At 37.4% G+C, this 23,701-nt stretch overlaps 1 protein-coding gene across 1 annotated transcript in view; it reads right to left on the bottom strand.

Moving 5' to 3' along the window:
- LOC107228015 (heparan sulfate glucosamine 3-O-sulfotransferase 1) overlaps positions 1–14,980 on the bottom strand; it is a 39,769-nt gene extending 24,789 nt beyond the window's left edge. Inside the window, exons 1-2 of the mRNA XM_015669355.2 lie at positions 14,650–14,980; positions 10,909–11,291 (exon numbers count right to left, since the gene is read on the bottom strand). The gene's annotated coding sequence lies outside the window, so the exon portion shown is untranslated. The remainder of the gene's footprint in view (positions 1–10,908; positions 11,292–14,649) is intronic.
- Positions 14,981–23,701: the final 8,721 nt, after the last annotated feature.

Below are 23,701 nucleotides of genomic sequence, written 5' to 3'. Positions count from 1 at the left end.
TAATCATTCGGCGCACGCGCGGTTCATTTTCAAGTTTCAAGAGATTCTTCCGGTATATACTCATTACTTACGTATAAACGTTGAAAGCGTTGTATACAACAGCTTGTTTACGCTTGACGTTTAATCACAGCGAGAATACATGCGTATGTATATATGTACATACATACATATATATATATATATATATATATATATATATATATATATATACCTGTAAATATACGTACCACATAATACGTATGTATATATACGTATATGTATACGTATATAGACACGTGTAACGTTTATACGACGTCGGTTTGTTTTCCCACGTTAAGCAAACATTTAACCAACCGCATTACCCACTAATCCGTCCGTCAATTACATAGTTAACGAGGCTCCCAAAATTATTTCACGTCATTGAAACGCGTTCAAGTATCCGCATATTGCGTGTAACAGCGTTTTTTTTTTTTTTATACTCGTGGGATAATTTTTGCCACAAATTTGTTTCAGCTCGTGCTCTTTTTTTTTTTTTTTTTTTTGTTGTTCACTTCCCGAAAAACTAAAAAAAAAGACCGAAAAATAAAACACCCGACAGTATTGTTAATAATAACATTATTCACATACACAGTCAAAAGTGATTCGGATATCCATTTTTTTTTGTTTTGTTTTGTTTTTTTTTATCATCTCTGTTTATCAATTCTTTTTTTATCAATTTCATCCATCTTTATATTACGTATAAAATTTTGTACCGCGTGTTGGCTTTGTTACAAAGACAGGGTATAATTTTGCTGGTTTAGTTGTATATTATATAAATTATTACGCGTATATATACATCGAAACTGTAATAACGTTGATGTCGGACACGCCTTACAGCGTTGTATAGACTATAAGTATACGTACATAATTACATATTATACCATATTTATAGGTATGTATAAAAAAATGCCAACCGCTTGCAGGATAATCTCGTGAAACGATCTGACCGTTTTCGCTTTCCCTATGCCGAGTGTCGTCTTTTCCTCTTTTAAAATCCTTCCAACTTTCTTCTTCTTCTTCTTCTTCTTCTTCTTCTTCTTTTGCTTTTATTCTCATCCGTATTCACGTGGTATGTATGCGTGTAACGAAGGACCGATTTCACGATTTTCAAGCATATATTTATACCACGTGGCACGAAGAATAACAATTTTCCTTCCGTAACTACACAATGTCGCTTCGTTTAGCGAAGAGAACGGAGGGTGAAAAGTAAATATACTGAGAAAAAAAAGTAAACGGAGAAGAAGGGGGGGGGGGGGGGGGGGGGGAAACACGACTTCCGGTCTTTTCGTTTATTAATTTATGCCAATTGTACGTATAACGTTACGATATATTATTCTCAACTTCCGGGAGGGGAAAACAATAATATATATATACAATGATGGTAAAAAATTACGACGATTACGATTTACGAAAAAAAAAAAAAGAAAAAACAATCGACCGTACTCGATAAATCGGAAAAGAATAATCGATTCTTTTTCGACATTCTCAGACTAGGAATTGTAATTTCATAAGTTTCGCCGTAAAGCAATCGCAGCGCTAATTTCTCTCCTCGGTGTGATTGGTACAGACGTATATATATATATATATAAGCAATCACAATGCCTACTCGTGGTTAAGTCTCCGGAACGAATCGGACCGATTCTCTCGGGACATTTTTAGGATTGCGGCCTGATTATTTCGCATTACGGTTGAATAGCGCTGACCTTTCGATGCTTGATGATCGTAAAAGAGGAGGAAAAAAAAAAAAAAAAAAGAAACACCATCCTTAAAACAACCCGTTTAGATATATAATATTGCTATTTGCAAATAACTAGTTCCTCATTTTTTTCTAAAATTGCATAAATTCATCATTTGTCGAAAAGTTGAGTAGAAAAAAAAAAAAAAAAAAAAAAAAACGTTGTTTCAACGTATATGTATAAAAATAACTAATGTAAGATGTGGAAAATGTTGAAATTTTATCTCGTCAAGGTAGAGTTGAATATTTCGGTGTTGTCATTTTATTTATATATTTATTTATTTTTGTCAATATAAATATCACACGATGAGATTTCGTTTTTCTTTGTTTGTTTATTTTCTCTTTTATTCAATTTTTTTTTTTTATATATTGTAATATATATTATAGTATCGTACATGAAACGCAGAGGCGACGAGTTGATCCCGAACTTTTTTTTTTTTTCTTGCACCCAGTGGGAACGAGAATTTATGACAGTTGAGACGGAATTTTTTTCCTCCCACGCGTCGCAAATATTCATTTTTTAAATTATTCAATTTAAAACTTGTAGAAGTACACGATTTTTCTCACTATAAGTAGTTTACGAAACTCATTTCTAGTTTCAAAATTATACGTATACATGTATACATGATTTTTTTACGAATACGTGAATTCTCAAGTACAAGTATTAATCGTAATTATTACGCCTGTAATAATACAACGATTGTTCCGAAGTAATCATTTATCGATGCGCGGTGAATAACGGGAAGGAAAGTGAGTGAGGGAAAAGGGAAGGAAGAACAAAAAAAAGAAAAGAAAACAAACAAAGTTTGAGGAACTTTTTTTACGCGCACCAGCGTTTAATATTAATATATATATATATATATGTATATATATGCCTTTTCAATTAGCAGGGAGAATTATTCGAAAGGAATTAATATCGGAACTTCCTGGCCGTACGTTTAGCAATTAATAAACCGCAAATGAAAATATTTCCTCAACGACCCTCGATTTTTATTTTAATTTTCCTCAACCTGTTGTTATGATGAAATTAGAAAGAAAAAATTTTTTTTTAATTGTTATGTAACCCAATGCGAGGTAGGACAAGAATTCACTATATACTATAATATACGACTTGATTTTCAAGACACAAACTTACGGAATTTGAGAAAGAGAAACAATATACTGAAAAATGGCTTGCAATTTACGGTTTGTTTTAAGAAAATTTTTTATCATCGTTGCACAACATCGACAATCATTATATTCATTTTCTGTCCATGAAATTCCCGTTTTTCTTTATATTTCTCACAGCTTCAATTTTGTCTCGACGAAAATTTTCGATCATGTTTAATTAAATTTATTTTGTTTTAAATACGAATTTACAAATATTATACAAAATTTTCGTCAAAGTCAATTTTTCATACTATTACCGTTTAGATGCATTTTATACAGTTCAATTATGCCAAAAAAAAAAAAATAATTATTTTTTTCTAGTAAGGCGTTACACATTAACGAATGAAATTTACGTTTTGTTTGTAACTAAACTTAACGTCAATTTTAAATTTTCTTTGGCTAAAATTTCGACAAAAATTTATTACATATAATTAATAAATATCCGTTCAAGGAACAATCAATCATATCTCAATTATCGCACAAAGTTCTGCCGATCTTATTCTTTTTTTTTTTTTTTTCTTCCGTCATCAGTCGTCGAGAATTTCCTCGTATAATTCTCGAGTTTCTAAAACTTCCGCCACGACACCCTAATTAATACATCGTTTTACCTCGCGGCTTCGGTGAGACGTTACAGCTCTGTTGTTATATGCTACATATGTGTTTGTTTATAATGTATACGTATAAATATATGTATACATATACTTTGGTATATTATAATAATATAGCTTTATATTACGCGGCAGAACGACACGCGAACTGATTAACGTTCTCCTAACGATACAAGTGAAACGTTTTTGACGTAACTTGGAAACGTGTTCAACTTTTGTAATATATTCATAGCGTAGAGAATTTATTTTTCAATTTATACTTCTACATGTACAGCATTAAGTTATCGAATTTTCACAGACATCGAATATCGGGTAAATTACCACGAAATTTTGAGTCGATAGAATTCTAAATTTACATCGTTCGAATAATAAATCTGACGTTCGGTCGATGTGAAAGATTTTTTTTAACAAATTTTTCACCACCCGTTTCAACCATTGAACTCTTGACTCGAGAGAAGATGAATTAAAAGAAGCTAAATTTTGATTGATAGAACAATTTCACATTTTTAAAAAGAAATCGATCGAGGTGCGTTCAACGAAATTTTTAGTCGTGTCGATCACACGTTTATTTGATGAAAAATTCACATCATTGGAATGAACTCGCGACGTGTTATCCTGAACAAATTTGCAGTCGGCATGATCGTTAAAAAGGTTTGATTCAATTCTGTATTAATTTGTGAAAAGTATTTTGTTGAATTAAGTAAGTATTGCTGTCACCGCAATTGACTAATGTAGCTTTTGATTGAATAAAACGAATTCTATCGCTTTAGAAAAAAAAAAAATTTCGATGGGTACAGTGTTGAAAAATTTCCAAGCATTTGAATTAAATCGAACATATTTTCTAACCAAATATTATACGCAAAACGTACTTAACAATAAGTATTAAAATAAAAAAAAAACAAATGTCGGAACAACTGGATGGAAACTTTTCATTTCTGATTTAGTTTCTTTTTTCTTTTTTTTTTTTTTTTTTTGTTTTGCTACTTTTATCTTCTTCTTACTTCTCTTCCTTTTATACTTCTTCATCGACCATATCGTATTTTATTACCCTAGAAATTTTCGAAAAAGGACCCAAGGGCGAAATATCCCCCCGCGGATACCAATGAAATGATTTTCTTGCGGCAGGAGGAGGGAAAATAACCGGGTTCCTTTTATTCCATCCCCTTCTCTCTTCCCGCATCCTATTTCCTCTGGATATCTCCTTTCATTTCTTGTTTCTCCTCCTCCTCCTCCTCCTCCTCCTCTTCTTTTTTACATCTTATATCGGAAAAAGTGCGGACTCTCGAAGAAGAAACTCTTTGTAATGGGGACGATTGTATATCTGTATGCGGTATAAGATGCAACTCCTTTGAACGATGAAAATAAATATCGAACTTTGAAATTCGACCTTTTCTCTCCACGACTTTCACATATATATATATATATATATACACATACATTTGTATGCTTGAGGTACGAATCGAGGAAAATACACTGAGAAGAAACTTTGTTAACCTTGATATTATTCAAAGCTAAAGAAATCGACCATCCGTAAAGACATTTAAAATATAGATATGAAAAATAAAAGAAAGAAATTGAAAATAGACAGGTCTATATAATCATAAAAAATTATCCATTGTAAAGAAAAATCTGAAAAAATTCAGGACGGCTTTTTTGCGATCGGAGAATCGTATAAAAAATCCTTAAGCATATCAAAAATGGTGTCGGGGGGGGGGGGGGGGGATCATTGGTTGAGTTGACGTATGGGATCCTCCCCACGTACAGATGCTATACGTACATACCGGGAGAATCTCTTGAAACTTGAAAACGAACCGCGCATGCGCCAGTTTTATCGGCTCTTCGCGCAGGCTGGCCAACCCGAGTTTTCAGCCGTCAAACTCTTTCCGCCGGCGACGTGGTTCCTACGAATTTTCGAGGTTAGGATCTCGAACAATCGAGACGGCGACTCGGAAAGGTTTCGGAAGCATTTGTCGTCGGGGCGGAAAGTCGATTCTTCGAAGAACAGTCGGAACTCGACGCTTACGCTCTTTGAAAATTCAAACGCAGACATTTTGCGTAGGTTGGCCCGCCTGCGTCGCGGACAAGAATATCGCCGCGGGAACGTTTCGCCGACCAATGAGATTTGATCATTCGGCGCACGCGCGGTTCATTTTCAAGTATCAAGAGATTCTCCCGGTATATTTATACAAGAATACACACGCATATAAAGGATGCTTTAGCTTTTGGTGGTCGAAAAGATAAGGGGAAGGGGAAGAGAAGTAGAAACGCTGCCCGCAGGAAAGGTCAACGACACTTTCTTCCTTTATTTCTCTCTCTCTCTCTCTCTCTCTCTCTCTCTCTTTCGTCCCTTCAATTTTTCCTCCCTTTTTCTCTCAGTCACGCGTCACGTACGATCTCGCGGCGAGACCCGTACCCCGAAAGATTTATCACCATGGAACCCGGACGCATCGTTTATATTTAAACATCACACTTCTTCCGCGGCCATAGCGCGTTTTTCCTCCCTACATGTGTGTGCACGTATCTTTTCCCTGCCGCAACATCGTCATCACCATTATCATCATCGTACTCGACGTGTAGCGTATCAAGATTATTATTCACTTTCGGGGGTTTCTCGCCGAGGGAATGACGCGGTTTCAACCTCAATTTTCGGAAGGTTCACCCTTATTTTTTTTTTCTTGCCTCTCCTCTTCCATTTTCATATCCTCGGAAGATTTTGCAATGATAATGATAATAATGGTGAAGAAAAAAATTGGCGAAGAAAAGATCGTTTCACCCGCGGTTCGAGAAATATTTTGAGAATGGACGAATGGATTTCAACGAAAATTGCCAAATTTAAATTTGGCGTATTCGATAAACTGAAGAAACAAAACTAAAAACATTTGAATTTTGATGAATATTGGTACTCGTCGGTTTGTTGGGCGGTTGATCACGAATCTGAAGTCGGATTGCGAAATCCAAAATGACGATTCAATACGGTGGAAAAAAATCTAAAAATATTCCAATTTCGGTAGAAATTGGCAGGCGGAGGTTTTTTGGGTCACCGATAACGAATCCAAGGTCAGACTTGCAAAATTTTGTAACGATGGATCTATTACAGTGGTCAAAAATAACGAAAAAACTTTATATCTTCATGTAACATGGTATCCGAGGGCTTTGAAATCGTTAATCCGGAATCTGAAGTTGTAGTCGGAAATTCGAATTGGATATTATTCTTTTTCTCTCTCTATAAACTTGGAACCTGCGGTGTGAGAACGGAGGGTTCGAAGGCTGGCTCATTGCCAGTGCAAAACTGATTCTTTTTGGTTTTTGCAGTGGGGAATTTTCAATCGCTCGTCGTTTTCTCTTATCATTCTCTCACGTATCATATTTACAGTCGTATGTTCGTACGAAGTTTCGACGATTGATTGCTCGATGTCAGTTATAATTAATTAGCGTCGTTATACCGCGCACACATCGAACATACCTGGGTCCGCATCGCGGACCGATGATAATTATCGACAGGAAATTAAGGGCACCGGATGTCAGACCATTCGCTTCGTTATCAGCGCCGAGCCGACGCTGGCTAATTCATATTTCACCCAACTTTTATTCCTATAACTAATTGAAGTTTGCTTCACAGTAGATTACGTACCAAGGGAGTAATCGACTTTTATTCCTCTGTCAAGTTTAGGACTTTATTCCCGACTCAACTTTGGCCCTATTATTGAACAAAAAGTCTTTTACTTTTACGTGTGAACGTGCGCTGTCAGTATGAAAATAGTGTTATTATTGAAGGTTTTTAATAATACACTTATATGTTGGTCAAAATAGAAACTGAAGAGAGAATACCAGGAAAGGTGAAAAATTAATTTGCGGGAAATATGACCTCATATTTGCCACGACGTGTTTATTTATCGTTAATTTATACGAAACGCGGCGAGGAATTCATTTGCCAATGTAAAATAATTATATATATATATATCTGATATAGTATATAATACTATGCATATTATATACATATGTATACACGTATTTTATACTTCCCGGCATCAATTAATTATTTTCAACAATTTGTTCAATTACCTCTTGCGGTTTTGATAATTGATTAAACTCCTCGGTATATATATATATATATAATACATAATTAATATGCATGATATATTAATATCGTATAATTACTGTGCTGTGAGTGTAAATTTTGTGATTGACGCGTGTGTTTAGTTTGCATTCTGTTTTTTTCTTACCATGAATCGTTCAAAATTTTTACACAAAAGCACAATGACATACGCGTGTTATATAATTTATTGAGAAATCCTTAAATAACTTTTGAAAAAGTAGATTTATCGCAAAATGATAAAGAGACCTTTTTCGTAGAGAGAGAGAGAGAGAGTTCGATTCCCTTAAAAAAATACGTTCCGGTCTGAGATTTTTTTTTTTTTTTTCTTTTTAGAAAACAAATCAACACTTTCCCACGTCATTGATACGGGAAATATAAAATCGCTATGACGCATCTCTAAATATTGATATTAAGAGTTGAAACTTGGACAGTATCCTTTTCTCGTAATTTGGAACAATATTTTTGTCTTGAATTTCGAAAAAAAAAAAAAAAAAAAAACAGCTTACCAAGAATGACGCGAAGACAGGATGGAAACGCGAACGTCAACGAAATTCGACTTTTTTTGACACTTAAATCCTTTCTTTTTTTTTTTTTCGAACACTTCCGTTCTTCCATCTAGTTTTACGAAACTCGGTGAATTATCACTCTTTTCTTCTTCCTCTTCCGACCGTTACAGTTGGTAAAAAAAAACCGTGCATTTATTTCGTAAAAATTGTATCATCCAAGCAACTTTTTAACTGTGTGTAAATTTTTAAATTTTATTACGCAACTCGAGAGAGACACGCTACTTGTTTCATGCCGATACCCTGTACACATTATGTATATCCACACACACACACACACACCCATAAGTATCGAGGTTGCCCGCGTTTCAATTTAGTTACATCGTCGAAACCGTGTAACGCGATCTCGCGCCGAGTGATAACACGATACGTATGATATACATATATATGTATATAATATATACAATATACATACAATACATACATATATATATATATATATATATATATATATACGTATGTATAATACGTACGTACATTTACACATACTAAAGCCATATTGATTTTCTTATTCCCTTATCTTCTTTGCGGTATTTATCTTTTCTCTCTCTCTCTCTCTCTCCCTCTCTTTTATCGGCAAGGGGGATGGCATCGGTATATAATACCTCTCTTATGTCCGATCATACCCGATCAAATTGGATTTTCTCGTACGATAGAATTTTCGACGCACCCTCTCGGGGTTATATTTTTCTACAATCTTATCGTATCGCGTATGCGTATACTGTTTATACATGTATATACCTATACATACTTGTATTTCTTGTCACATTAAATTAAAAAAAAAAAAAAAAAAAAAAAAAACAAACAAACAAACAAAGCTAACAATAACCGTCATTCTTCCGATTCGCAAATTGAAAGAGAAAACTAATCGATGAAACGAGAGAAAGAGGAGGGGGGGGGGGGGGGGGGGTGAGGGAAGATCCCGGATGCGAGGAGAAATTGCGGCGAAAATTTGTATTTCGGTTACAAATAATTATATCCGGGAGAACGGTCAATTTCTTTCTTACGCATAATTATCGATTTTCCCAGGCTGCGTTGCGTAGTCGTGAATGCCTATGGAATTAATGCAATCTAATCGCGAGGTTCACTTCGTTATTGCACGCGCGGTGGGATGAGTGAGTGGTGGAATTTTTTCTTTTTTTTTTTTTTTTTTTTTTTTTTTTCGCGGATGGTGTAACATCGATTATCCGATCAACCGAACAGAGGGATGCGATACGTGCTTGGGATGACGTTATTCTTTATACGCCTTGCGTGTGTGCTTTCTTGTTGTTTTTTTTTTTTTTTTTTTCTCCACTCCTTCCATCCTCTCTTTTCTCGACGAGAAAGACGCGCAATTCGATTTTTGTTAAACTCCGACGATATGAATAATACAAATGTGGAAATTATTTGTACAAAAGTTGAAAAACAATTTTAAGTACAATAGCTTAAACAGTTTGAGGATAGACGGGTATATTATGTATGTACCGCATACTATACATATATATATATATATAGGTATAACACGTGCTTGGTTACTCAAACTTTTCCGTTATGTACAAACTTATCATACATAAATATATATATATATATATATATATATGTATATGTTGCGGGGTTTGGTACGTTGAAGAAGAATTTTTGAAAATAAAAAAACTAAAACGTACGCAAAATTACGCCGCATTGTGCGTTGTTTTTTTTAATTTCCCTTTTTTTTTATTATCATTCTTCAACGCAAACTTGAAACGCGCAAATTGCAAATTGCAAGGAGTCACTCAACGGTCGGAAGTTTGGCTAGCGGTGAGGAAGGATGTACCCACGTACTTGACAAGCAAATTAGGTATGAGAGAAAACTTGGCAATCGTGTGCCGCCTTCGGTGAAATTGAATGAAATTTACGCGATAATCTTCTACTGCTACAGCGGAGTGAAGTTTTCCCGGTAAAACATGTCGTGTGACGTAAATAATAAATTAGTTTTTTTGTTTTTTTTTTTCTTACGTTATTATTATTCGTTAGACTTTTGCGATGTAAAGTCATTCCTTTTTGTAACTACGTAGACTATATATATATATATATATACCCTCGGAAAAAGTAAGTGTATAAAAATTGAAAAAAAATTATAGCAAAAAGTTTAATTTCAACGTTATAACCTTACGCGTGCATGGAAATGAAAATTTTAACACCGTCTGGAAGAGATTTTTATGGGACGTTTTTTTTTTTTTTTTTTCATCATCTCTACGGTACACTTCGTGTATAGACAATGCATTGCATGTAGTAAAGATTAATTTTTGAAGTAACTTTTGCGCCAATGTGGAGAGAAAAATATTGCAGATTTTACACGTCCTGTGGTTAATATACGAACACGGTACTTTTTCGGAGTTGAGAGTTTTTTTTTTTTGTTTTTTGGGCACAGCTTGGACCGTTTAAAATCATAACTATTTTTAGGAGTTATTTTTTATTTTTTTTTTTTATTGTAGAAAACGAAAACACTCGGAGAAATTTGAGTTTCAGGGCTTTGTTATTTATAGTTTCGGCAACGTTTTGGAAATTTATCATTGAATTTAATATCGATCGACTGGAAAGTTTTACGCAATATTCAAAGCTTGTTTATCGATCGGAGATCTTGTCTAGATTTTGCCAAGTTCGTGCCCAAAAATTTTGTAATTTTTTTCTCTTTTTTTTTGTTTTCTCTACCATTATTTGAAAAAAACTTCTATCCTACTAAATCTACGTAACATTTTACCGGCTTGTTCAACGACTCACCTGAATTTAATTTCTCTATCTATTCACACGAAATCCTTGTGAATTCCTCGTCCTTTTCAATCATCCGCCTCGAATAGACGGCAGGTACCAACAGCTTCCCAGCTGCATCCGGTACCTCAAAGTCATCCCGGTTTGTTTGCGAACAATCGCATGATTAGCGATCTGCTTTTTTATTCATCTTCTAATTTTCTTTATTCCTTTTCTTTTTTTCCCCTCTCTCTCTCTCTCTCTCTTTCTCTCTCTCTCTCTCTCTCTCTCTCTCTCTCTCTCTATTCCGTCGCAACGTTCTATCGATGATTGGATTATACCACGCGTGTGTATAATTTGTACTCTGCGACGAGGTTATTTTACTCCGCTCGATTGTGGTTCTCAAGATATTTAGCCTGGAACAGAAAAATCAAAATACAAAAAAACAGTTAAAACGTATTGCGTGCAACGTTCTCATTTCGCTGTTACACATATATATGTAATATACATATGTACATGATTTTATAACTCCGGGCATTAAATGAGAAGACGAAAAAAGGTAATCAACCCTTGTGATTCGTCGTGCAGTTATTTTGCATTTAACGGTGAAAACGATTCTTTCAAAACGAGTTCCTGTCAATTATTAATCGCATTATTATTATTATTATTATTATTATTATTATTACACACTACAGATTTCCGTGTAAAAACAATTATTAACCGTATAAATATAGAACGAAAGGTACAAAAAAAGGAACATTGAAATTGTCATCAACGAGAATTAACATATAATTGTAATTATATGTATAAAATTTCTATTTTAATAACGATATTTTAGTACCAGGTTAAACCTTTTTATTGTAAATTTTATTCCTCTCGTTCGTTTCCCCGAATAATTTTTCTTTTTTTTTTTTTTTTCAACAGAGCCTGTAATACGCGTAAATTATTATCGTGGGAATTGTATTCGTCGTTGTAAGATATTCACGGTTTCGTGACACGTAAACACGATACGTAAATTGGGCAGCGTGAGCTTCTCCTTGACTTTTGCGCGTGTTAAATTTTAAGGCAATTCAACAATATCCCGCGACTGATTCTCCTCGTCCCTCCTCTTCGTTCGTTACATACGTCCTTACATATTATACACACACACACATATATATATATATATATATACACATGAGTGTATAATAAATACGGCGTATAAGCTTCAACCCGGCTAACCCTCTGTAGTATATAATAATACTCGTAGATGGGTATATAGTTATGTATACCCAGTATGTACTCGTCGTTGTTGAAATCTCGCGAGGCGAGTTGTAGCTCTGCAAATTCCCTGGACAAATATTGTACCTGCTCCTTCAAGAAGGAGAGAGTATGACGGAGAAAAAGGGAAAAGAGAAAGAACAAAAAGAAAGAAAAAAAAAAAAAACTTTTAGGGATAGGAGGAGGAGGAGGAGGAGGAGGAGGAGGAGAGGAAAAAAAATTGTTCGATGTAAGAGAAACGTAGAATGATCTGAATTTTGTATCTTATACGGAGAGACAGAGAGAGAGAGAGAGAGAAAGAGAGAACGAATTAATGATGATTTATAAGCAAATATTGTTTAAGCAACGTTCGATGTAAATTTTCAATAATTTCAGAGTCGTAATTACGTGACCGTATATTTTACATAATTGATTGCAATGTTCGATAGAAGAGATTGTAAGAAAAGTTGTTGCTGTGCGGGTGAGAAAAATGATCACGGTAAAGAAGTGACTGATTATTAGGTGGCAAAAAAACAGACGTACATGTATAAATGTAAAAAGAAAGAGAGAGAGAGAGTAAAAATACGTGGTGGACATTTTGTTATTTTTTTTTTTTTTCCATCACAATCCGAACATGAAGAAATATTTACAACATAAATATGAAAGTGAAAATTTTGAATTCCATATTTCGGCTCTTTTTTTTCTTTGTATAATTAAGGAGAAATACACACCGTGTAAGAAAAGAAGGAGAGATAGAGACAAATTTGTACAATAATATACAAAAATCTACGCGTCGGAAAAAAATTTAACCAAGCACAATGTAGGTATTTTTGCAATTGGTCCGGAGATGGGAGAAGAAAAGAGGCACGATTCGAATCTCAGGTGAGCGCATTGATGTGTGTTGTATGATAACAGTGGCCGAAGAGACTTTCTTAGATAAGAAATATAAGGAAAGAGGCGATACGAGGGCCGAGGGGAGAATTGTAGTAAAATGAAACGGAGAACTTTGAACGTACGTAAAACGTAAACGTGAAGGGGAGAGCGTAAAAACCGTCGAAATCACGTTTCTACGATCTCTATGCGTTATAATAACCGCTCGGATTATTCCGCGGTGTGCAGGTCATCTTTCTTGGCTGCGTGGGCGAGGAGAAAATTAGATCTGTGTGTGTGTGTGTGTGTGTGTGTGTGTGTGTGTGTGTGTGTGTGTACATGGGGCGTTCCACGCCAACTCGGTGAACGGTTGACATTGACTTTTTTTTTTTTATTTCACCGAGGATTTTTCCTACCTTAGTACGAACCCTGAACTTTGTACGAAAACCGAGAAAAGTTTTTGTGACGAAAGAATATCGAACACATGTACTCGAGGAGTAAAGATCGAATCGAGATATTTGTATCGGTGAAAAGTTGACTCGAAAAATATTCTCAAGCTTTTTTTATCACGCGAATTCTTCCGTTTGAAAAATTTAACCCTCTTCGAGAGAGAGGAAAGATGTTGGAAATTGTTTGCCGTGGGTATCGACTACGGGAAAATTGATTTCGCGACGTTTGTTTCAGTTTCCATTTTTCATTTCAACGAGGTGAAAAATATATTTCTGTAATCATTATTGTATTTAACAGGAACGGATGTTTCATGCGGTGGCAAAAAATTGAAGCGGAAATCGCGGAACGAATGAAAAGAGAGCGAGAAGCTATTCAGGCGTCGTTGTAATAAATAGCCAAGTTATCGTTACGCTGTATCGCACGATACCTATTTTTAATACGAAGTGCAATCCTCACGTATCAATTTCAAATTCTACGCATATCGTCCGATATACAACGCGTGCGTGTATTGCAAATACCTAGACGCGAGTTGCATAAATCTTTGATCTGTAAGTTTGTACGCACGTATATTACGCGTAGCTAGTAAATTATATCATACATTACCGATATTTGCGCGTTTCAAACGTGCCGGAATGCGTTTTATTCCACGCGGTTATACATCCGCAAAAGTACGAGACATATCGATGATTCTGTTTGGCAATTATTTTTTTTTATTTCCATAATCCTCGTTACTATTACGAGTATAAACTACAAAGCACGCATCGTGTTATTGTTTCAATATTTCACTAGATAAAAAAATTACTGGAACACCGTGCGAAGGTCTAGATACAGAATATACATGGATAAATAATGAGCCGTGCGGTATTAAAATTAACAATACCACTGCAGAAATATTTAGAAAATCCTATTATTAATTTCATATACATACGTGATGCTGCAATCCTTACATACCAATTTCAAATTCCATACACATCGCCCGATATACAATTAGGGCAAAGACGAGTGATTAAAAAAAAAAAATCCTTGGTAAAATAAAAAAAAAAAAAAACTATCACGGTTAATCGTTTACCGAGTTGGCGTGGAATGCCCCTTACATGTTTGTATTAAACATCCTACATCTCGTAGATCAAGGAAAGTGGTGCTCTTGAAGAAATGATGCGAAGAAAAAAAAGTTGGAGGCGGGAGGGAGAGAGAAAAATGGACTTCGACTCTGACCTCAGCCAATTTCGGTATCACGTAAGTACGAAGGAAGAAACCGGAGCTTTTCCGAAAAGAGCCGCGATCGTTGGCCGCGAAAAAACACGGCGGAAAATTCCGCGCACCTTAGAAATTGTTCGGACGTCTAGCCGGCGACGTCGTGACTGCAATAACGAGAGTCTTCGGCGTCTCTGAGGCAATTCGCCTGTAAACCAGCTCAGCTGTGCACACTGCGAAAGTGGCGGTAATAACCGTATTCCTAATGGCCGAGTCATGAACGGGGGATGAAAAAGTTGCCGACTTTTCCAACCTTCTTCTTAACTCGAGTCGAGGCTATAAAAGAACAGAGGTCGAACCGCGGGGTGAAATAGCCACGCCGGTTTTTATACGATACAACATTAATTTATACGTAAAATCGAACGGTCTTACAATTTCACATATATTTAAATACGCGTGTTGATTTTCCGAGGAAAAAAATCTTTCTCTTCTCTGTGTCGCTTGTAATTTTCTTTTCTTTTCTTTTTTTTTTTTTGACGTTGGTTGGTATATTTGAAACTCTTTGTATCCTTGTAAACGGCTTGTTGTCGTTATTGATCGAAAATTCATCCCCCCCCCACCCCTATCTCAGAATTGATGAGAATATAATAGAGCGAAGTATAAAATTGCATTCAAATTTTCACGATTCTTCGAGGAAGTCTATTACTGAGGTACCAAGAGACTGAAAAACCACAGCACACCCTAAAATACAGTTTAAACGAGAGATTTTTTTTCCAAAGTTGGTTTACCTCGTGGAAAAAGTTTCGAGTGCTCTTTAAACGGTGAATTTATACCGGCGTGTATGCGTTAGCGTATTTCACACACACCGAGTCGCCAATTTCCTTGTCTGGCTGTCCGCGTGTGAGGAAAAAAAAAAACAAAGTAAATAAATTTATCAAATCGAATAAAATAATATTACGGTTGGGGTAAGTATCAGGGCGGTTCATTTTGTAACTTTTATTTTCTTGTTTTTTGTTTCCTTAAGGTTTCGACTGTCGAAAAATTTGCAACGAACGGTAAATATTTTTTTTTTTTCAGTATCCGTCAGAAATTTTTCCAGTGACATTTTGAAAAAAAAAAAAAAAATAGGTCAAAAATGAAAATCCCTAGCAAGTTTATCCCCGAGACCGCGGAGTCTCGTACAGTCCATCATCGAACGATCGATTTGCAAAGTTTGGGAGAAAAGCTTCGCGCTGATGGTCGTAACTCGAACTCTACCTTTGTTGTACGTACGTTATACGTACATGTATAAACGTACCATACACCTATACATAAATATTACCGAAGCTCTCAATTCAAAGCGAAACAGAACACGCCGGGGAGAGAGAATCGAGGGTAGCTTTCGTTCCTCCGGACGAAGTTAAGGGCCGAATTAATGACCTGGCTTAGGTCGACGGTGGCGCGGTGAACGTGAAGAGGAGGTTGTCGCTCCTGGCGGTGGTTTTCCCCTATGTGGCAATCGGCAAAGTGTCTCCATTGTTCCTATACGTATGTAACCACCCCCTGTGCAGGGTACAAACGGCACAAAGAGAACCTCGGTACCTCGGTTATATTATACCCATACGTGTCAGAGTTCTTGGGTATACAAGTACGTCCATGTGTTCGTTCGTTTCACCCTCTGCAGCTTTCTCAACTGTTAATTTCATCCTGCAATTGCGTCACAAGGATCTCTCGAGGACCGGAAACGAACTTCCGAGGTCCTCGGAACTCCCGAACCCTTGAATGTAGACAACCTCGGATGGATAGGATGCCCCGAAATGGTCATTCATGACGGTGGATTCTGACCGTTGGTATGTGATGTTTTCGCTGAGCTACTTCACGTCGGTCGTACAACCTAGGAACGTTATACGTATGTGCTGTGTGTAACTTAGGATAGAGCCTTGGAAAGGTTATTCTTCAAATTGGAGCTGATTTCCTAGTTTATTCAGATTTTTGGTTGGATTCCATTCAACCTTTTCAGGGGCACATCAAATCTGTCGAAAGGATTTAGATGAAATTTGGTATACGGGGGTTTCTCGGATCGGTGATTACGGATTTGGATTCAAAATTTGCGAGTTCGAAATGGCGGAGCGAAATTCAAAAAGTCATTTGATTTCGGTAAAATTTGGTACTCGGGGATTTTCTAGGTCGCTGATTACGAATCTGGACTCGAAATTACAAAATTCAAAATGGTGAATCCAATATGGCAATATCTGGTAACTTTTGGGGTTTTGGTCCATCATAATGGATTCACCGCTTTGAATTTTCAAATTTTAAGTTCAGATCCGTAATCGGCCGTCCAAAAACTCCCCCGTATACCAAATTTCATCCAAATCCGTCCGGTATATTTGAAGTAACCTTGAAAGGGTTGAATGGGGCTATCCACCCTCTTCGGGGCACGAGTTACAGTTGAGATAAAAACCTGAAAAAATTAGGAAATTATTTTTGAATTATGCGGAGGTGATTTGAGGGGCGAGCCGGTCGATATTCAAAAATGACCTTTTTAAGGACCACCCTAACGGACCTGTACGATTCTTTAATGCCGTAGGGATATTCAGCAGTCACGGGAAGAGGTTTCCTCCGTTGTAAAAATGGCGAACCTTTCCAAACCTCTTCTTTTCTTCGGGCTTATTTTTCCATCCGCATCCGAAGTTCCAGCCGTTGATGTTGAGAAAAAAACGTCATCCCTTAGCAGATCCTCCCTATTTCTTCCTCTTCCGGCAGCTGTTATACCACGTCGCACTTGTACCGATGGCTTTTCTCCCTCGTATCCTCGATTCTCCCGCAGAACCATACCGCGTACCCGAGGCTCTGGTAGTAAACGACTTAGAGGGCGGATGGTGAAAGGAAAAACTCGAAGAATTTTCCATCCCCGTTCAACAAGATGTCAAGTATGCTTGTATCAGGTTTATCGCGGCGCTGATCGTCGAGTGCCAAACACCTTTCTTAAACAACTTGCCGTATTTATACGCGACTCCGGTGCGATCTCTTTTAACCAACGCTGTTCAACCCCCAAAAATTTAGCTCCTAGAATTCTCGCTAGACTAGCTAGCAGCCAGTCCGGGTAAATGGAAACCTTGGAGTTTCAATTTATACTTGTCCTACTTTCTCACGAGCCGAGTCTGCGTAACTATATTTCTCATCTTGCATGTCCTACTCGTGTTGTGGGTGCACAACGTAAGCAGATTTCTCAAGATTAAACGTTTTACGGATCGAACAAATAATTTATATCAATTATCCAAACCCAACAAGTTTCGACGCCGGATTTCAAGTGGTTACAATTCGTCTCCAGCCGAAACGGATCGAGTGTTTTTTTCATTTCACGCTTCGGCATTTATGCGATTTCAACCGACTGTATCTGAAATATTCCAGCGTAACGGTTTGAAAAATAGTTGATTTTCCCCATATTTTTTTTTTTTTTTTTTTTTATACCGTCAAATCAAAAGCACTCGCGAAGAAAGGAAAATAATAGTTTTTAACCGTTTGTTTTTGTTTTATTTTTTTTTACATTTTTTCTCCTTCGCGGTTTTCTCGAAACGTGGTTTTTCAAAACGTTGGACACTCTGAAAAGAAGATTTTTCAAGCTATCGGTCTCAAATTCGAACACAACATTCTTCACACCACGATCTTTATCTTGCCACGGCAACTTTTTTTCGTTGTTGAAATCTTCATATTTTTTTTTTTTAAATAAAAACTGTCAAAAAAAAACGGACCAAATGCAATAAATTTTTATCAAACTGCCACCATTCCGTCAATATTTGTGTATATATAAAAAAAAAAAACAAAAAAAACACCTTCGCAGCAAGATAGCGGCTTTCATACCGATTAACAATATTTTTACGTACTTTGCTTTACACAATATTTATCGTTACACTTTGCCCGCCGTGGGTAACCACTTTTTTTTTCAAAGCCATTTTCAACCTTACGAAATAAATTTAAAGAGAACAACAAATAAACGTGTAAAAACTTAATTATCTGTTCTTCGCGGGTGCTTTGATTTGACATTAAAAAAAAAATCAGACTTATCAGCCTATTTTAACCATTAACACAAAGAAAAAAAAAAATCGCGGAAATCAGCAATTTTTCGAACCGTTAGACTAGATCGATCCCTGAATAAAAAGGCGAGATAACCGATTATTTGTAATTGAAAATCGCACGACGAAAAAGTAATTGATTGAAATATCGGCTCTTCGACAGTTTTCGCACACGTTTCTCTTCACGTTTTCACGTGATCGTCGGATGATCCCGTTCCAATTACGTATCAACTAAATTAGCAATTCCTCGTCTTCTCGTCGACACTTCCGGCCGGTCGACATCAGATTCTGCGACATCCGGTAGGTGACAAGTGTAGCTGTCAAAGTATCATCGGCCACGTGTCAGTGTATAATCGAACTCGGAGTCAGTTGGACGACGTGCTTTTCTCTCCTCCTTCCATCTGTTCCTCCGCGAGCTTTATACGTATCTACACACACACACACACACACACATACACGTGTATAATACGGAGTTACGGACGGTACGTGATCCCGCAAGCTCTTCTCCGAGCAAAGGAGCCGAGGCTGCTTCCGGTTCTTCGTCTTGTATACGTCTTCCGCACACACACACACACACACACACACAGAGGTAAACGTTCACCAGAGGTAAAGAGAAAGAGAGGCCGAGAGGGTCGGCTTCTCCCCTTTTTGCGCAACTACTGCTGCTGCTGCTACTGCTGCTAATTACGCGCCTTACCTCCGCCATCCTCGACTTCTAATTGCCCCATGTCGCTACCCAAATTGAATTCTTGTTCAGACCTCGAGGGGTGCATCCCCACACCGGGTTGCGAAGGTCGCCCAATTGCCAAGACGGAAACAAACCATGAATTTGCCGAAAACGAGGAAACGCGTTGTTACAGCCACTACTTCGTTTCTTGTTATATTATTATATTATTATATTATTATATTAACCCCCGTGTGCTTGTAACCCGCGGTTCTTGACGAAGGGTATAATTGCAGTGCTTGCGGCTTTCTTTACTTTATTAATTTTCACTCTCTCTCTCTCTCTCTCCCTCTCCCTCTCCCTCGTTTCGGAAACGCAGTCAATATTTCTCGGTATACTTGTTGTTTGAATATCGGAATAAAGAGAGAGAAGTTAGAGAGAGACGGAGGCTAACGAAACAGGAAAGTTAGAGACGGATTAGGCAGTCGGCCTAGATCTTCTGGCCAGGAACGACGAGTATAACACCAGGTGAGACACTTACAGTTAATATCGAATCCGGCGACTGAAATCATTTGAGTTAAACTTCAGTCACGAAAGCAGCATCTTTGCATTATCTTTTTGCGATTCGCTCTTCGAATAATCTATGTGTTAAATTTGTTACTAGGGGTCAAGGAGCCTGTCTCAAATAATAAAACAGTAAACAACATGCGAGGTGATAAAATAAATGTTAATTTATCGATAACCTCCAACGCTTTGGTTACATTTTCTTTTTTCTTTATCCTGACTCGTCATTTGAAATTCTTTTATTTTTTGTCGTATGACATATCGGTGGGAAAAAAAAAAAAAAACAAACTCAATATTTTGTGATAAGTATAGTATTATCGCTGTTAGTCACATAAAAAAGTAAATTTCTCATATTATTTCAACGTTAGTTTTGAATAAATTTTAACAGAGTTTAATTATCAAAAAATTATATCGTACGGTTGTTTTTTTTTTTTGTTGCAGAGCGTTGAATTTCCTAAAAAAAAGAACTATCCAACGTTTATCTACATTGTCTCGTTGCTGAGCTAAAAAAGTACCGAAATTAATGAAATTACTATGGCGTGTTAATTAAATGGAAAATGTAAAATTGCGGTCAGGAACCATTAAACATTAACATTAAGGACTGAAATTATAACAGGCGTCTTGTTTCCTATTCCTACAACTATTAAACGTGAGTATTTGAGAAAAAAGTTACGTACATATACGTATAATCTCGAGCCTGTGCTCCAGGCCGAGCGGAAATGGCGCTTCGGGGCTCGCTTGGCCGGAAGCCAACTTTTGTTGTTGAATTTAGCATAAAAAGCAATTATACCGAGAGGTAATACGTATGTTGAGAACAGATAACCGCGGATCCAACCCCCGCGATCAGTTCCAATAATACCGCTCGATTCGTTCCGCGACTTTTCCATTTAACTCCCTGACTTTTTTCCCGTACAGCTTTCGACAGGCTGGCTGTAGCTACGTGTAATGTCTGCATGGAAGTGAGTTTCGAGGGAAAAGTTAAAAAAAAAAAAAAAAGAAATAGAATAAAATTGAAGATAAAAAGATCTAGGACCGAGCTAGAACATGGATTTTAAATAAATGAAATCTTACCGACTCTCTTTTTTCCGCCACTTCTTCGATCGGAACGATACATTCGATCTGCTTTTACTTCCGCGCGGATGTGATTGACTTGACGTTAATTCGAATTTGATTTATCCTGAGGTTCTCTCGTAAGTTCCGAGTTTCACGACACGCGTGTTTGTACAATTTCCTTCTTTCCGGAATCGTTCTGTAATCGATAAACCCCAATTCCGACTAGGATAGAAGGTATTGTTCGGTTATTCCAAACCTCTATAAATATCCATATAATAGAATCTGGCTTCCGCCGGTTTCGCGCATTTATATGTAGATGATACAGCGGAGTTTATCTGTTCACCGTCATCTTCTCTCATGTATCATCTATTCATTCGTAATCTCTACACAATATCGCGCGTGTCTCTTCGATCGTACCCGCCCGCCTATCTGTGTAGAAACTGGTGTACAAAGATATCTGTATTCGTAAGATAGACGATGATATAAACCCTTTACATTGCTGGGTATACAACACAAGCTACCCGACAGATAAGGCGTCGAGTCTCGGGGGTTGGAAGGTACGAGGACAGTCACAGTCGACGCGTATATCGGCAAAGAATGATTTATTTTCACAGTGGTGCGAGGAGGCACGTCTGGAGGAGGTGAAGTCGGAGGGAATGCGAAGAACTTGGTGGGTAATCCAAACTCTGTTTCTTTCTCTATTTTTCAGGTGCGGGCGAGAAAGCAAAAACGAAGAAGAAGAAGAAGTAGAACGCAACCTACGAGCTTACGCGGATGGTTCGTAGGTATGTACCTCATTTCGCGAAGGGGGAACGAACGCGAACCAGTCTGTCACTGTCCGCCAAAGATATCGACGTCGTGGTTAGCTCGCCGGCTCTGCTACTCTATCCTCCAGACTGACGGTGAATTTTGCCCGGGGAAATCGTATCGCTGGATTAAATGAAATATTGACAAAACAACTCGGCTCTTGTACCACGATATCACCCTTCGATCTGCTACCCATTATTTTCGTCATTCGATTCCTCGATAACAAAAGAAATCAACGAAGATGAAGAGAACGACATTGTATTCCTTCAAATAATTACACATACTATATATATATATATATATATATATATAAGTATATAATGTACCATCATTACGCTCTTTATTCTTCTGTGATACCTCCTCATACCACGATGCGATTTGTCATCTTCCGGCTTATAATTGTTGTAGATTGAAAGACGTAGCGCAGCAATCGTCAGCGTCGTTCTTGAACCGTACGCGTCACTTGATTTTGGCATCAATGACGTCAGAAGTGCACTGGCCAATTGTACGATTTCGAAAATTTGGCGGGAAAATTTGAATCGGAGAATCAACCGAAGCGCAGGAATGATGAAATTGCGCCGTTACGGATCGGAGGATTTTACTTCGGCCAAAGCATCGTTGAGTCGGTGGTTGGATAGACGGAAGGAATGTGAATTGGGGCGAGAAACAAGGATATGTAACAATTAGACGATGGCTGCATATAATCACGTCGTCTTCCTCTTGAACGTCAATTCCCTTTGCTGCTCTTAAGAGCTGTTTATACCCACCTATACGCGTGCGATCCACACAGGTACGAATCCCTGAATATCTCTACACGTACATACATGGTACTAACGGGTGGGAATGCGGTGCTGTAACAGTAGCTAGCATAACGCGTTAGGCGTATGCAGCGATACGCGATCCGAAGCCCCGTTCCTGTATAATTCCAACGTTTCCCGACAAGCAGAATTTCACCTCGCTCGGTATCCATAGTAACCGACGTCGACGACGACCACTACGACGCACGGGGTGTACCTACGTTACGTACAATACACAGTACACCTTTATTCGTGCACCTTTAGACATACGCGTGTGCGTTGTGTGTGTTTATGTACGATGTGGGAAAAGCTCCAGCCGTGGTTTTGTAATAGAAAATGGGGTAAGAGAAGCGGAAAAAAAATGAATGAATAAATTTACACGCAACGGAAACGAGAAAATGAACGAAAAAGAATGAAAGAAATGCACTCGCACCTCTCCAGTTCAACCCCAACGACGGTTGAAACCGGCTGCCGTGACGTCATGCGACGACATCGAGCCTTCTGACGTCACTATTCGCACCACAGCCAAGTTGAACACCGAACGAATCGCGGCAACGTCATCGTTTATTTATCGAAACGATTTTCTCGATCAATGAGAATTATTTCAACGAGTGTAATTATGGGGATGCAATTTCAACTGCTGTGTAATACGTGGCGCCGATTTTCAAATTTCAAATCAATACTTCATTTTATAGTTTCGCGCCAAATCTAAATCTTATTCGTAATTAATCTAGAGTCATAAGACCAGTTACATGTCGACGAAAGGTTATGGGTTTCAGCAAAAACTTGAAGTGATAAAGAAATGAGAAGAGATTTACCAAATTTCACGAGGCAACGTTTTCTGCCCGCCGTTTAAAAGTTGGAATTAGTTGGAGACTTGTAAGATATCGTGACATATTTTTACCGAACACGTCAATCGATGATGCAATTGTCGTACTGTATACGTGACGAATGCTTTCATGTCGGAGTTGGATAAAATTTTCTACTTGTTCGGAGGAAAAAAAAAAAAAAAAATTAAACGAATCCAGAATAGATGGAATAAAGAGGAGATAAACGAGCTGTTTGATTCTCGTCGTGCAATAAATTGAGGTAACGGAGGAGGAGGAGGAGTACGAGTACCAGTACCAGATCATCGG

This window comes from Neodiprion lecontei, chromosome 5 (assembly GCF_021901455.1).
Source record: "Neodiprion lecontei isolate iyNeoLeco1 chromosome 5, iyNeoLeco1.1, whole genome shotgun sequence".
In the NCBI taxonomy this organism is placed as follows: domain Eukaryota; kingdom Metazoa; phylum Arthropoda; class Insecta; order Hymenoptera; family Diprionidae; genus Neodiprion; species Neodiprion lecontei.
Note: the sequence above shows the minus strand (reverse complement) of the source record. Positions and strands in the feature narration are given on the sequence as shown.